Source organism: Megalobrama amblycephala, unplaced genomic scaffold, assembly GCF_018812025.1.
Source record: "Megalobrama amblycephala isolate DHTTF-2021 unplaced genomic scaffold, ASM1881202v1 scaffold399, whole genome shotgun sequence".
Taxonomy (NCBI): Eukaryota; Metazoa; Chordata; class Actinopteri; order Cypriniformes; family Xenocyprididae; genus Megalobrama; species Megalobrama amblycephala.
Window position 1 is genome coordinate 31,122 of NW_025953357.1, and position 17,737 is coordinate 48,858.

The 17,737-nt window shown below is 32.9% G+C and overlaps 1 pseudogene; it reads right to left on the reverse strand.

The window, feature by feature from the left end:
- Positions 1-17,072: 17,072 nt before the first annotated feature.
- LOC125261345 lies at positions 17,073-17,189 on the reverse strand (annotated as a pseudogene).
- Positions 17,190-17,737: the final 548 nt, after the last annotated feature.

The following is a 17,737-nucleotide window of genomic DNA, read 5'->3' on the forward strand; positions in this document are numbered from 1 at the left end:
TATATAGCTATAGAGACTCAAACATACAAGGTCATATGTAGTCATATTTAAAGACTATATTTACACCTTATTTGTATGATATATATTAATATTCATTGAATCTAACTGCTTAGTAACAACTGTTAAATGTGCTAAAGAGGATCTTTTCGTCGACTGAGAAACCAAAGACTGTTAGTGAGTTTTTGAAATGAGCGCATGCGTAAGAACAACCCCCCTCCTTCACAGCTCATTTCGAGGGAACGCCTGCCAAAACTCGTGCACGAGTATTGGAACACGAGTGTTTACCACCGGCATTCGCTGTGTCGTGTTAGTGGATTCATTATATTATTAACGATTGGCTGATGTTTTTAAGGCCCTACCTCGTGCACAGATGATGTATATTAATATTATTCCTTTCAGTGCACCTAATAAATAGTCTTTTATCAGTTAGCAAAGACTGTTTCAAGTAATATTGCAAAAATGTATAAAACAAAACATCCTCTTTAGCACCGTTAAACTAAACTTGCGTGTGTGTAATGGATAAAAAAATAAAATAAAAAAAAAGATCATATAATCAAATCATTTATATAAATCATAAAATAATTATCATTAAAACCAGACAATTTCATAGTTAACTATTTGTTTTTACTATATAATGACCTTTAATTTGGAGGAATTGCTGGGGGAGTGACTTTATTGTGTTGGGTGTGTCAATATCACGTAGCTTACATCTGATTGGTCCAATTTCAGTTTCAGATCTCTAACCCAGAACATAACCTGCCCCAGGTTAGCCGTGGAGCCTAAGTTACCATGGCGATGAACACCGCTAAAAGTCAAGTTACTTTCATGGTACCTAAAACCCAGGATTGGTGCAAACTAATCTGAATGAGAATGATAATGATTAGTGCTGGCTGTTATTCGTTTGGTTTTAAGGAGACTATATTAAAATTTTTCCCTCGACTGGGGTTTCAGCCCTTTCAGAGAAGCACTTGGCTTTTCACGGTAGGGCATGGGGTGTTTTTTTTTTCTTTTTTCTGGCACAACACCGGACTGCGATCTGCCATTTGAATGCTGATGGCCGGAAGTGAACAGAAACGATTTAAAGAAAAAATCAACAAACTCTCTACAAAAGTTTAGAAAAAGAGATAGGCTATTGAGGAGTTTGATGTTTAAAGTTGCTAACAGTAAGAGAGAACAATAGAATAGATTTTACCTCAGGTCACCTCGCAGGAGAATATGATGCAAATTGACGAAACTGGGAATTTACAAATTTAAGTTAAGATGCAAAACACTACAAATTTAACTTTACATGGGCAAAATCGATTAATAAAACCTGTAATGTTAAAGAGTTAGTTCACCCAAAAATGAAAATTATGTCATTAATGACGTTCCAAACCCGTAAGACCTCCGGTCATCTTCGGAACACAGTTTAAGACCAAAATGTATTTTCGATGCTTCAAAAACTTCTAACTAACACACTGATGTCACATGGACTACTTTGATGATGTTTTTATTACCTTTCTGGACATGGACAGTATACCGTACATACATTTTCAATGGAGGGACAGAAAGCTCTCGGACTAAATCTAAAATGACCGAAGGTCTTACGGGTGTGGAATGACATGAGGGTGAGTCATTAATGACATCATTTTCATTTTTGGGTGAACTACAGTAACCCTTTAATGCTTAACTTGTCTTTTGCGTCAGTCCGCTGGAAGTTGACCATTACTGAACAAAATCATGCTAGTGCGCAGTAAACTGAACATGTACAGGAATTAAGTCAGCTTTGTTAACTGCTGACTGCCAGTTCAAAGTCACAGATCTTTACCTGAGTCAGTCTTCACACAAGGGGGCTGAAAAATAACTCAAAATAACTCAAATAGCAAAAGATTTAACAAAGTGAACAAGACCAATTCTTGTTCCTTGATCCATGTGTGATAATGAAGTCTGAGACTTGCCTTGAAGTGGATGATGGTGAAACTGAGTAAAGGCCCTTACAAAACGGCCCAACAAGCAGCCCCAAATAGATTTCTTTGGTTATTCTTCACTTGTTCATCTTGGCTCTTGACCGTTGCAGAAGCATGAGCAACAACAGCTATACAGCCTAACCCTAACCTAACACTAACCACCATCTTGAACAATGTGGAACCTGCCACTTTGAAACACATTGGCTTACTTGTGGCCCAATGCAGTGGTTTTCAAACCTGTCCTGGAGGACCCCTAGCCCTGCACATTTTGTATGTCATCCTTATTTGACACACACCACTGACAAAATGTGCAGCGCTGGGGGTCCTCCAAGACCAAGGTTTGAAAACACCTGGCCAAATGATTAAAGAGTCACACTTGTAATCCGAAAGTCACAGGTTTGAGTCTCAGTACTAGCAGCAAATGTAGGTGGGGGGAGTGAATGAACAGTGTGTGCACTTGGATGGGTAAAATGCAGAGCACAAATTCAGATATGGGACACCATACTTGGCTACATGTCATGTCACTTTCACTTTCCCTTTAGACTCACTGAAGGACTGAGACCTTTTAAACTGAAAAGATTATTAATATTTGTTCACCAAACAATGTGTAACAGGATATCCCATACAACAATTTAGCATCTTTATTATTAACTATTTACAAGGTCATTGATCAAACCATGAGACATTGAAAAATGAAACTATTTGTGCAAAGGGGAAAAGTGGAGCAGATTGGCCATTTTCAGTTAATTCCTATGGATGCAGAGCTTCACGCTGTTGAGGTGAATTGAGGGATTGACAGCGGGTCCGAGAAAGCACATTCCTTTCACAAGACTCCTCCTCATTTCATACAGAGTATCATTTAATCACAGACAGATGTTTCAGGTTACACAAGCCCGTATGCGCACAAGTGTTGCAGTAGCATTGCCACTTTGCATGGGCGTGAAAACTTTACGTTAATAAATTAAACCCATCTGCATACAAATTAAATTTAAACATGAAATGAAAATGGCTGGGTGTGAATTGTAAGACAAAAATGCTAAATAAGAAGTTAATTATACAATACAGCAAAAATACAATTCCAAACCAAAATCACCATCATTTTAACAATTATAAATAAATTGCCTTTTAACTTTTTAAGTCTGAAAATTATTTAGAATAGTTTGTATGAGATGTATGAGATGTTGATGTTTTGTAAATTATATTTTTATTTGTTTAAAATAATTATTACAGATTCTTACACTATTAAAAAAAAAAAGTATAATCAATGTCATTCAAATTTAAATTAAATGAAACATAACATGCAAAGTTTGTGTAGGCTAAAATGAAAAATAGGAGAGCAGGGTTAGATGTCTCAAACGCTACATCTCAGTAACTATAATGTTTATAGTCTAGAAGTGTTTTTGTTGTAGGTTTCAAATATAGAGTTGAAAACTCTTAAATTTAAATAAGTTTGTAAATTATTTGTGTTTGTGAAACAGTTAAATAACTTTTTTTTGTAGTCAAAGTTATGTATATACAGAAATTGGCTGAAATAAACCCTAAAAAACATTGAGGGGAGAAATTGTGGCAAATTTATGTTATATATGAAAAACACACTGAAATACATTTGACATTTGCAAATATTAAAATTACATTTCATGTAGCATAAACATTTCCATATAAATTTGGCAATTACAATCTTACCCACATGGAAAAAACCTATATAAACATATATGTTTCAATATAGGTTTTGATATAGGTTTTACATATATGTGACATATATAAAATTGGCCGTTTTCCTATATTATATGTACATATATGTACATATATGCACACATATATGGCAAGCCGTTTTGACTTTTATTCACATCTCAGGATATGAATTCTTGATATCAACAATTCAGTTCTTGATATCAGGAATTACATTTCCACTAGTAACAATGTTACTTCTTGATATCAACAATTTAATTCTTGATATCAACAATTCAGTTCTTGATATCAGGAATTACATTTCCACTAGTAACAATGTTCATTCTTGATATCAACTTTTGAATTTCCACTAGTAAAAACTAGAATTCTTGATATCTGTAATTGTATTTTCACTAGTGAAATGTCACCATAGGCTGCCATTCAAATTCAATTGTTGATATCAAAAATTGAGTTCTTACTAGTTGAAATTCCAATTTCTCATATCAGAAATGCAGTTCTTACTAGTAAAAATAGTAATTTTTGATATCAATAATTACATTGCTACTAGTAAAATGCGAATTTTTGATATCAAGAATTCAATTGTCACTAGTTGAAATGTCAGTTCTTGATATCAACAATTGAATTGCTACTAGTAAAAATGTTCATTTTTGATATCTGAAAATGTATTTCTGATATCAACATAATTTCAGATATGTAAAATGGCTTTCTTACTAGTAACAATCACATTCATGATATCAGAAACTAACATTGTCACTAGTGACAATCACATTATTGATATCAAAAATGAACATTGTTACTAGTAGCAATTCAATTGTTGATATCAAGAATAGATTTTGCACTAGTAACAAAGTAATTAATGATATCAAAAATTAGCATTTTTACTAGTAAGAATTTATTTCTGATATGTGAAATTGGAATTTCAACTAGTAAGAACTCAATTCTTGATATCTGTAATGGTTTTGTCGCCATTTTAACATTTAAAAACATGAATTGTTGATATCAACAATTCAATTCTTGATATCAGAAATGCAATTTTCACTAGTGGAAATGCTGATTGTTGATATCAGGAATTACGCTTCTTGATATCAACAATGACGTCATCACTCGCAGAAATACATTTATGATATCAAAAATGAAATCACAACTAGTAAAAAACATACATCTTGTTATCTGTAACTTAATTCTTACATGTTAAAATTAAATTTTCACTAGTAAAAATTCTTATTGCAGATATCATGAATTCCGTTTAGGATATGTGCATAATAATGAATTCCTTTTCGGATATGTGCATAGTAATGACGACTGCTTGTTAATATTCAAATAAGAGCGTGATGTTTTTACGTGCTCAGAACTGTGGACAAACTGGCAATGGCAAAGGAGGTTTTTAGGCAAATTAAACGCTTCACAATTCAGTTTTCAGACCATACAATGCAAATGCAAAACCAAAAAATTGAAACCAGGCGTTTATTTTCCTTGTTTTACGGTTAGGCCTACATCATCGGTAGCAGCCGCGCCATAGAGTTACAGCAGAACAGACCGTTTGTGATGCACTTTTAAAAGGTAAGCCGTTTAAATAAGATTTTATATCATCAGTACATCTGAATCAAATTAACTTGTGTATTAAAGCATGATAGCTGATATTGCTCACTAAATAAATAGTTTCAGGGGAAGTTATATGATAGTAGATTAGATAATAGATTAAAACAGCTTTATTCATCGTCGTGTAATTAGAGAAAAAGTCTTCTCAACGGGATTATATAACTTTGGGGCTTGTGGTGGGTGAAAGTGGTAAAATGAGAATATCCTTATTCCTTATTAAATATACAACCCAGGTGAAAAAAAAAAAATACTATAGTAAATAGTAGTCTATTGTGTTTTTGAACCATACTATAGTAAATTGTAGAATACTGTCTATATTAGCCTATAGTATTTACAACACTTTGTTAATGAATGCTACAGCATACTGCAGTATAGTGAACTGATACTGTAATAAATACTGTAGTATACTTTCGTTTTTTATAAACTTCCCTCTCCCCATCAATCCAAAAATCAGCCGACACATATAGACAGTCAACCGTAGTACTACATTGTGATTCTGTTGACTGTCTATATGTGTCAGCTCGGCTGATTTTTGGATTGATGGGGAGAGGGAAGTTTATAAAAAAAAACAATGCTTAAAAGCAGCACTATATATATATATATATATATATATATATATATATATATATATATATATATATATTATACTAGGCTAAATGGGAAATCATACTAAATACCAAAACTGTATTATATACTACTACTATATTTAATTTGTCCTGTTTTGTCTCCTTTTATCTTGCTTTCAATACAAGCACAAAGGGGATTCAGATCCTGAAGACTCCATGCAATCTCGCTGTACCCTCACCGCCAGTCTCTGCTCCTTGTATTTTGCAAGCTTTTCCTTGCTCCTTATTTTTAATAAACCTTCAATAAACATAAAAGTTGTGAAAAAGGGCAGATACACCTGTATATGATTAACACACAACTTGGCACACAATCTTTAGTTCTATAGATTGCTCCTGCTCACTAGAACATATTTCCTCTTTTCCGTGTAAGTGGGGAAACCATGCATTCATACTCCTTTCTCTGACCAGCTGGATCATCCTCGTGCAGCACTGCAAACCATAGCGGAGACTACAAGAACATGTAGGAAAGGACAGACGAAATGCTTGACATGCAGTTTATTAGAAATGTATAAATCCATTGCATTAAACCAGTGCAAAAGTCAATGTGTGTGTATGATCATGTTTTGTTTTAGAATTGAATATATTGTGTATGAATCTATATAGTAATAAGTTAATGGGGTGCATAAGAATTGTAAAAATTAAGATTATTTAAATTTCACTTAATTAAATTTTACATTTCACTTGTTTGCAATGTTTTTTAAGGCAATCACCTGTGACCTGCAGGTCTCATGTCCTTGTGAAACCACAGTGAACATGACATGATTGCAATTTCACATATCAGAAATACAATTCTTGCTAGTAAAAACTTAATTTTTACTAGTAAAAACTTCATTCTTACTAGTAAGAATGACGTTTTTACTAGTAAGTAAAAACTTAATTCTTACTAGTAAAAACTTCATTCTTACTAGTAAGAATGTAGTTTTTACTAGTAAGAATGAAGTTGTTACTAGTAAGAATGAAGTTGTTACTAGTAAGAATGTACTTTTTACTAGTAAGAATGAAGTTTTTACTAGTAAGAATGAAGTTTTTACTAGTGGAAATGTAATTCTTGATATCAACAATTCAGTTGTTGATATCAGGAATTACATTTCCACTAGTAACAAAGTTAATTCTTGATATCAACATTTGAATTTCCATTAGTAAAAACTAGAATTCTTGATATCTGTAATTGTATTTTCACTAGTGAAATGTCACCATAGGCTGCCATTCAAATTCAATTGTTGATATCAAGAATTGAGTTCTTACTAGTTGAAATTCCAATTTCACATATCAGAAATACAATTCTTACTAGTAAAAACTACATTCTTACTAGTAACAACTTCATTCTTACTAGTAAAAACTACATTCTTACTAGTAACAACTTCATTCTTACTAGTAACAACTTCATTCTTACTAGTAAGAATGAAGTTTTTACTAGTGGAAATGTAATTCCTGATATCAACAATTCAGTTCTTGATATCAACAATTGATATCCTGGGAATGAATAAAAGTCAAAACGGCTTGTCGAAGTGTAGGTAAGGCGAGTTAAAAATAGTTTTGACGCAAATTGACAGAGGTTCGAATCCGCCTTTTGCCGAACTCGCTCTTCTTCCTTTTCCCATCCATCAGATTGGAAAGGCATTTATCTTCAATAAAAATGAAGATATAAAAATAAAGATATTCGAAAAGTGTCGAACTTAAGAAATTAAAAAGACTTCCTATTTCTGCGGTTTGTGCATTTTATAAGTCAAACTGCATCGTTGACAAAATGGATGTAAACTACAACGCACTGTACCATGCAGCACCAAAATTCGCAATAATGGAAGTATACCGCTCAATTCATTTAGTGTATTTATGTATATTGATACACCGTTTACTCTTTTATGAAACTATCATAGTTAATGAAGCCCGAGTGCCACCTACAGGCCTATTAGTGTAGGCTGGTGAAATGGTGACATGAAAAGAAAGGACTTTATTATGTTACCATTTTTGATAATTATGCAGCATTATGAAAAAAGTCTCTTAATAAACTCCTCCTGCATTTATTTGATCAAAAACAGCAATATAGTGAAAGATGATTACAATTTACAGTGATGGTTTTCTATTTTAATAAACTTTTAAATATAATTTATTCCTATAATTTATGCTGTTCTTTTCTAACATTTTATTCATCAAAGAATCTTGGAAAAAAAGTATCACAGGTTATAAAAAATATTAAGCAGCACAACTGTCTGTAACATTGATAATAAATCATCATATTAGAATGATTTCTGAAGGACCATGTGACACTGAAGACTGGAGTAATGATGCTAAAAAATAAGTTTTGCTTCACATAAATCAATATATTTTGAAGTATATTAAAACAGAAAACCATTATTTTAACTGTAAAAATATTTCACAATATTACTGTTTTTTCTGTATTTTTGATCAAATAAATGCAGCCTAACCTATATAGCCATAACCTATATATATATATATATATATATATATTTTACATTGCCCCTTTTTTACATTTGAGCCCCTGCCCCTGAGGAACTCTCTGCATGTCCCTGTCTGTTATTATTGCATATAGTTTAATGTACAACAACACTAATGTACAAATATTATCTGACACCATTTATAGCATCTAACTACTATGTGCACTTATTGCAAAGAGAATACTTTTTATAGGGCAAATAGAATATTTAGCTTTTTTCACTGAGTGTAAGTAGCATATAAGAAATGGTGCTGTTTTCACTTAGTGTAATTCTATTGCTATTTTTACTAAGTGCAAATAGATTCTATTGCTATTTCACTTAGTGCAAAATTAAACGTACCCTGGAATATCCAATCTGTGCGCTTAGATTTGTAAACCATATCGGTTTTTCGATCCGCATATACCCACAAATTTGTAAACCATGCCCACGCTTCGTAGTCTGTTCCCACGGATTCTGTATTTAAACTGTACTCGTCCAAGAAGAGAACAGGCTTAAAATATTAATAAAATAATGATATTTTTATATAGGGCAAACAGAATGAATCTTAGGCCAATTACTTTTTGTGTAGGCCTATGTGGAATGCATCAAATTGTCTTAACTGCATTCTTAAAATAATTCTCTGAAGCACTTTTTTCTAACTCAGAAGACACAGATTTTAGGGTAAGGTCAAGAAGGGATACAGCTACGGACACTGGGAATGCGCTAAATTAATATTTTGTCATTTCATTACTGTATGAGCACGAACAGCCCATTACCAACGCATGTATATCAAACTTATAAAAACTTTGTAAACATGGAGAACAATAAATGACCACACATGCTGAGTTTTATGAATTTATGATGCTGGTGGTGAGTGTAAAATCAAATTCAAAACAGCCATTTCACCTGGAAGATTAAGGCTGTGATATTAATGTTGGCCACTAGAGGGGGCCATACGATAAGGAATCTTTTAACCTTAATCTTTTTTCTTAATAATTTTTTTTCTTTGTTTTTTCACTTTTACATGCCCCAATAAAATATTATTTGTCAAGTTTCCAGACATGATTGCTGTACATTTAAAATGAAGAGACCATTTTATTAATCTCTTTTAACATAACATACACGATTCCGTTCTATTCCGTATCGTTTTGCAGGCAAAAGCTCAGTAAACTACAATCACCAAAACAACACTTCATGATAATGTAATGGAACAGTAGAGGCACTTTACCAAAACAGAAAAAAAAAGTTTACGAATAAAGCATTCATTAGTTATTTTATGATATACTGTTGTTAGGTTTTAAGTAAACATTATAGTTATAAAGTAAAACAACAATAACAATGACAACAACAATAATAATAACAGGCTGACAACCCGATGGGCAAGATTACATTCTTATTAAATCATTGTCTCTTCCACTCCAAACCCACTACAATTGAGAGACATACATATGAATATTTCATTCAAATATATTATGCAACTGGACTATCAGACGAGTTATCCAGTGTCATATTTAATATGGCCGACAGGAATAGGAAAGAGGTTCAAAAAGACTTTATCATTCATCTTGTCCAATGTGGCCATATACTTCAAGTAAATGGACAACATATTACTGTAAATAAAAATAATACAAGTTATTAGCACATTACAGTGTAGCTATCATGTCATATTTACGCATCCATTGGACAGAGAGTGCAAATATTCCGGCTCATTATTAGGTTATCCCATATGAGAAGGTGTCGGTGTACATAATAATACATCAAAATGTACAGTAAAAATGTTCAGTAGCCAATAACGTGTCATTACACTGTTTTATAATGCACAGGCCTTTAATCAAAGAGAAACACCGGCACGAATTTGGGCACGATGACGACACATTCTGTATTAGAGCCATATGTAAATGTCATGGATGGAACAATAAAAAAATAGTCCATTGATGCATTAGAAAGTGTAATGAAAACAAAAATAAACATGAAAAACGACATGAGGTTATTTTTCTTATGTTCATGTCAATGGTATAATAAATGATACATGAATGCCTTGTTCATTTTTTCCCCTTAATTCTCCGAAGGACCCGGTGGCCAATAAAAACAAACAGGATGAAACTACTTTTTCTAACAATTAACAAAAAAAATAAATAAATAAATAAATGAAATAAAAAAATCAAGCCATAATATAATTTTTATGTTTTATTAACTAAACGAAAAAATAAAGGAGCCATTTCTCTGGACAGATGTTCTTCCTCCATCTTTGGCTTACAGAGGATTATGCGAAAACCACATCTCATTAATATTCATTAGCTCATTACCCTAGCTATTCTTACCTGTAAAAATTGTGTTTCTAGATATCAGTAATTGAATTTTCACTAGTTGCAAGAGCAATTTCAGATATCAACTGTCTTTGTTGATATCAATAATTACATTGTTACTAGTAAAAATGCAAATTTTTGATATCAAGAATTCAATTGTCACTAGTTGAAATGTCAGTTCTTGATATCAACAATTGAATTGCTACTAGTAAAAATTTTCATTTTTGATATCTGAAAATGTATTTCTGATATCAACATAATTTCAGATATGTAAAATGGCTTTCTTACTAGTAACAATCACATTCATGATATCAGAAACTAACATTGTCACTAGTGACAATCAAATTATTGATATCAAAAATGAACATTGTTACTAGTAGCAATTCAATTGTTGATATCAAGAACTGACATTTGAACTAGTGACAAATTAATTATTGATATCAAAAATTTGCATTTTTACTAGTAAGAATTGTATTTCTGATATGTGAAATTGGAATTTCAACTAGTAAGAACTCAATTCTTGATATCAACAATTGAATTTGAATGGCAGCCTATGGTGACATTTCACTAGTGAAAATACAATTACAGATATCAAGAATTATAGTTTTTACTAGTGGAAATTCAAATGTTGATATCAAGAATACATATTTCTGCGAGTAATGACATCATTGTTGATATCAAGCATTAACATTTTTACTAGTGGAAATTCAAATGTTGATATCAACAATTGTCATTGTTACTAGTAGAAATGTAATTCCAGATATCAAGAATTAACATTTTAACTAGTGAAAACTTAATTGTTGATATCAAAATTTCATATCCTGGGAATGATTAAAAGTCAAAACGGCTTGCCTATTGCCTTTCCCAGAATATAAATTGCTGATATCAAGAATTCTAGTTTTTACTAGTGGAAAAAAATTCTTGATATCAAAAATAAGCATTTTAACTAGTGAAAATTGAATTGTTGATATCAAAAATTAACCTTGTTACTAGTGGAAATGTAATTCTTGATATCAAAAATTGCCATTGTTACTAGTGGAAATGTAATTCCTGATATCAAGAATTAGCATTTTAACTAGTGAAAACTGAATTGTTGATATCAAGAATTAATATCCTGAGAATGAATAAAAGTCAAAACGGCTTGCCATACACATATGCACACATATATGTACACATAATATAGGAAAACGGCCAATTTTATATATGTCACATATATTAAAAACCTATATCAAACCTATATTGAAACATATATGTTTATATAGGTTTTTCCATGTGGGACCAATTTCACGTGTTCGTGTAGCGGTGTGTTTTCTGCGTTGTGTCGTAATCAAAGACAGACTGCAAAAAATCTTGCCATCAGGTCCTCACTTTATTCTGTATAACACAAATGGCAATATATGAGGACTTGTGCAGCATACAAACAGCATGCGGCAGCAACGCACAACGCTGAGAAAGAGAGATATTAAAAGTAACTTAAGTAAAGAAAAATAATCAACAAAACATCTGAATGTACATCACAGAGGGGTTTTGGATTACAATCATACAAATATATCATGTGAATTCAGCTGTTACATGAAACATGGCCTTACCCACATGGAAAGAACCTATATGTGGATATATGCGCATATATGAAACCTATATGCAGTGTATATGTACATATATGCTGCATATATGCACATATATGATAATATATATGCTGCATATATGCGCATATATACTGCATATATGCTATATATATGCTGCATATATGCGCATATATACTGCATATATGTGTATATATGCCACATATAGGCAAAATTGAGGTGCATATATGTGCATATACAGGAAATATAGGTCTCCTGTATTGCTTCTTCATATCCATATATATGCCCTATACATACAAGATATGTCTTCTATATAGCTAATGGCAGGATCTGGTCATTTTGTAGCTCATATCTCATTTTTGACTGTCATACATGATGCCTAGCTCATATTTTCTATTATCAAGGCAAAAACTAAGAATTAACGAAAAAAATTATGCAAGAACTTATGTATGTGCGAATGTAGCAGTTATGTATTTAGACAATTATTTTGTGATTCCACTTGCCATGACCATATTTGGGGTTTCCTGCCGCCATGCTGACTTGGGGTGTTGACGCACTTTGCTGCTTCCCAGTCTGCATGAGACATCACAGCGGTAGGTCGCACAAAGTTTTTGCGGTGATTCAATTAAGGCCATGTTTCATGTAACAGCTGAATTCACATGATATATTTGTATGATTGTAATCCAAAACCCCTCTGTGATGTACATTCAGATGTTTCGTTGATTATTTTTCTTTACTTAAATTACTTTTAATATCTCTCTTTCTCAGCGTTGTGCGTTGCTGCCGCATGCTGTTTGTATGCTGCACAAGTCCTCATATATTGCCATTTGTGTTATACAGAATAAAGTGAGGACCTGATGGCAAGATTTTTCGCAGTCTGTCTTTGATTACGACACAACGCAGAAAACACACCGCTACACGAACACGTGAAATTGGTCCCACATGGAAAAAACCTATATAAACATATATGTTTCAATATAGGTTTGATATAGGTTTTTAATATATGTGACATATATAAAATTGGCCGTTTTCCTATATTATGTGTACATATATGTACATATATGTGTATATATATATATATATATATATATATATATATATATATATATATGTGTACATATATGTGTACATATATGTGTACATATGTGTACATATATGTGTACATATATGTGTACATATATGTACATATAATATAGGAAAACGGCCAATTTTATATATGACACATACATGTAAAACCTACATCAAAACCTATATTGAAACATATATGTTTATATAGGTTTTTTCCATGTGGGTAATTGAATCACCGCAAAAACTTTGTGCGACCTACCACTGTGATGTCTCATGCAGACTGGGAAGCAGCAAAGTGCGTCAACACCCCAAGTCAGCATGGCGGCAGGAAACCCCAAATATGGTCATGGCAAGTGGAATCACAAAATAATTGTCTAAATACATAACTGCTACATTCGCACATACATAAGTTCTTGCATAATTTTTTTCGTTAATTCTTAGTTTTTGCCTTGATAATAGAAAATATGAGCTAGGCATCATGTATGACAGTCAAAAATGAGATATGAGCTACAAAATGACCAGATCCTGCCATTAGCTATATAGAAGACATATCTTGTATGTATAGGGCATATATATGGATATGAAGAAGCAATACAGGAGACCTATATTTCCTGTATATGCACATATATGCACCTCAATTTTGCCTATATGTGGCATATATACACATATATGCAGTATATATACGCATATATGCAGCATATATATAGCATATATGCAGTATATATGCGCATATATGCAGCATATATATAGCATATATGCAGTATATATGCGCATATATGCAGCATATATATAGCATATATGCAGTATATATGCGCATATATGCAGCATATATATTATCATATATGTGCATATATGCAGCATATATGTACATATACACTGCATATAGGTTTCATATATGCACATATATCCACATATAGGTTCTTTCCATGTGGGTACACTCATATTATATAATAGCTGACAGGCACACATATGAATAAAAAGATATTAAAGTCTAATATTATTTGCACACAGAAACAGCATCAATTAATTAAAACCATCAAGCAGAAAGATAACATATTTGTAAAGTAAATAAGTAAAATCAAAAGTTCATGTTATGAGACTTAAATATTTGTCCCTTTCATTTGTGCTTAATATACTAATATCTGTGCCTTGCAAACAGAAAGGCTAAATGATGACTGAATTTTATTTTTGGTTGAACTTTAACTGAACATGAAAGGCAGACATTTTGGCACATACTGGGTCTAATGTGCCAGCTTATGAAAATCCAAATTAAAGATCTCAATTCTTTTCATGATTTCTTAATTTATGTTTCTTATTTGTAGAATTAGTAGATAGGCTAACATTAGCAACAATTTTGACTGCTCTTTTTGTAATGTGTGTTCATGAGCCTCTTTCAAACATTTTGTACTTCAAAAAGAGGGATACACCCGCTAATTCAGTGTGAAGTGAAATCTCAGAGACCACTCTCTGCAGAATCTTCTCCACCACTTGGTTGTCTCTCACTCTGTGTCTCTGCTGTTTGTCTCCAGCATGATGACAGTTGACTTGGACACCACTCACATTTTTTACTAATGCAGCAGTCATAAATACCCACAATGAGAATCACCAAGGCACTGAAGACAGAGATCAAGATAAAACCTGCATACTGGGAGAAAAAAAAAATACAATCCCATGCCGTGACACATGAGAACAAATCTCATTGATTCTCGCACATCAAACTAGCACATTTGAGTTTCTGTTTACCATTATGTGCTCAATGTTATTGTTTTGCAACTAACGTGCTGAGCGATCAAAATCTACAGCTGAAAGGTAAAGAGAAGATGGCAGTCGACATGACCGACATGACCATTAACTGAGCTCATAACTGAGCTCAGTTAATGCTTTTGAAAGAAAACGACAGTCACAGCTGCAATGCCACAAATTAAGGAAACTTCCAAAACATTGCATTTGAGCTGCAACCAAGGGACCAGAATGTTCTCAGAACTTCTAGCAAGGTTCTCTCAAAGTTATGAACAAGTATTCTTCCAGTAACATTAAGAGAATGTTTGTTCAAAGGTATCTGGTCTTTAGTGATGTTCTCAAAATATTAGCACAAATCTATAATATTAATATACTTAATATGATGATGATATGACATCAGAAAAAAGTTCATACAATATATGATACTTACCTGAGACTGGTGAATATATTTGCGAGTCAAATCTCATAGCTCTGTGTTGTTTTGTATCTTTTCAGTAGGTTTACACCAGAACCTCTTGAGCTCCTCATCAAACACATAAACTCCCTTCCAGTGTGTCATGGCACAAGCAACATATTGACCATCAAGTAACAAGATGAAGATCCACATGACAGGTGGAATCAGACAAGATGCAAAAGCTTTAGGACAGTTCTTTTGAGCTTCAGAAGAGTTCTGCTTGTTGTCAGAAGAGTTCTGCTGAGTATCATCATTTGGCTCTGCACAAAAACCACTGAATTTAAGTTTAAAAGGCCTTAAAAGGAGGAATATTAAAGTAAAAGTAAAAAGAGCAGGTCCAATGAAGATGGACGCTGTTAGCAGTGCATTCAGCTCGAGTATGCATGGGCATACAAAAAATTCTACTTCAACCAGCTTCTCCAGTCCAATTAACAAAAAACTCAACGGAAAAGATGTAAAAACAGATTTTTCTTTCAGATATTCCAATGATTTCTTTAAAAAATCTTTTTCCAGTGGCATCTTCTGAGAGAGAGTTTGTACAGATTCACAATTCACAATTTGTACAGATTCCTTTAACAAAAAAGAAAATAATTAAATATAAACTTCTAGTCTCTGATCAATATTGAGTTTACATGAGTTTATAAGTTTTTAACACTTAAAAAAAGTTACCTCAGGTTTTTAAACTTTTTGTACAGATGATAAGATGGTATTGCGTGTCAGAATGTGTTGTTTTCTCTTTGTCCTTCTCTTTATCCTATTTTCAGTTTCATGTGTGACTACTTGCATTGATCAGCTCTGGTAATTTAAATGGTGCACTGTTTCCTGACAAAGGCAAATTTAAAGCACATAGTTAAGGAGGATATGAGGCAACAATAGGTTTCACATTTCCATCTAATCAAATTAGGCTATGGACAACAGCCACCCAGTGTTCTTATAATTTGTGATATTTCCTTATTTGTGCTGTTACATAATACATGTTACTATTTTAAAAAAATATTTACTTTTTTCTCAAAATTTAATGGGGGAAAGAGCTGATAGAGGCCGGTTTAAATATAACTGTGTAAAACTAAATTCAATTAACAAAATAAATGCATTTACACAATATTAACTGTTGTACATGTTTTTAATCAGTGTTACAACCGATGAAGGTGATTTTGCTAAGTATGGCGTCTTTTTAAACAATATTCGCTAACCTCCTACATAATGTCATGGTTGCTCTGAGACTTAGGGTAAGATCCAAGTGCAGTTTTATTTGGGATATCCAGAATCGTAGTATACAGCCAGATAAGAGTCAAAACACATTAACCAGTCTGGAAAAGCAAGAAAACAAAATAGCAGAAGTGCTCAGAAGTGCATGTAACAAATACAAAACCTCAATGAATAATGCCTGAAACAAAATAAGCAGAAACTAATGAATGGATTAATGAGGCATTTATATAGCGCTTTCATATGTACAACTGAACACCCAAAGTGCTTTACAATCATATCAGGGGTCTCTCCTCATCCACCACCAGTGTGCGAAGAACAGTGCTTTTTTGACCATATAGTGTCCCCGTCACTATCTGGGGTGTTAGGACCCACACAGACCACAGGGTGAGCACCCCCTGCTGGCCTCACTAACACCTCTTCCAGCAGCAACCTGGTTTTCCCAGGAGGTCTCCCATCCAGGTACTAACCAGGCTCAGCCCTGCTTAGCTTCAGTGGGCAACCAGTCCTGGGCTACAGGGTGATATAGCTGCTGGCATGAGTAAATACAGCTGAGTGCAATGAAGACTAATGGGTCCAGGACAAGGATTATGGGAGATGAAGTCCGATATGGTGAGGCAATAGTCCTGGTGATCATGACACTTGAAGTCTTTATGTCTTTATGTATACAGGTAATAGTATTGTACAATATAGTGCATTGTACTGTATCTTTTCATAAATAATTGTAACCAAAGTTAAAATTGATTGATGTATCAGACAAGATTTAAAAAAAAAAAAAAAAAAAAAAAAAAATGGACAAGGATTGTTCATACAACATTTCAAAATTGTCAAGGATAATAGACACTATTGTTGTCCTCTGTTTTTATAAAATGGAAAAACCGATCATAAATGTAGAGAAATCACCATAAGGTTCAGCATCTTACAATACATCACCTTTATATTAATACTAAATAGCCATTTTCTAACTTCCTTTCTAAAAACACTTTTAACTTTTATCTGCTTTATACATCAAGGTGAATCATTCCAGGCTAGCACTAGTATGTAAAAAATAATTAATCCCCATTAAACTCTTAAGTCTACAAGGA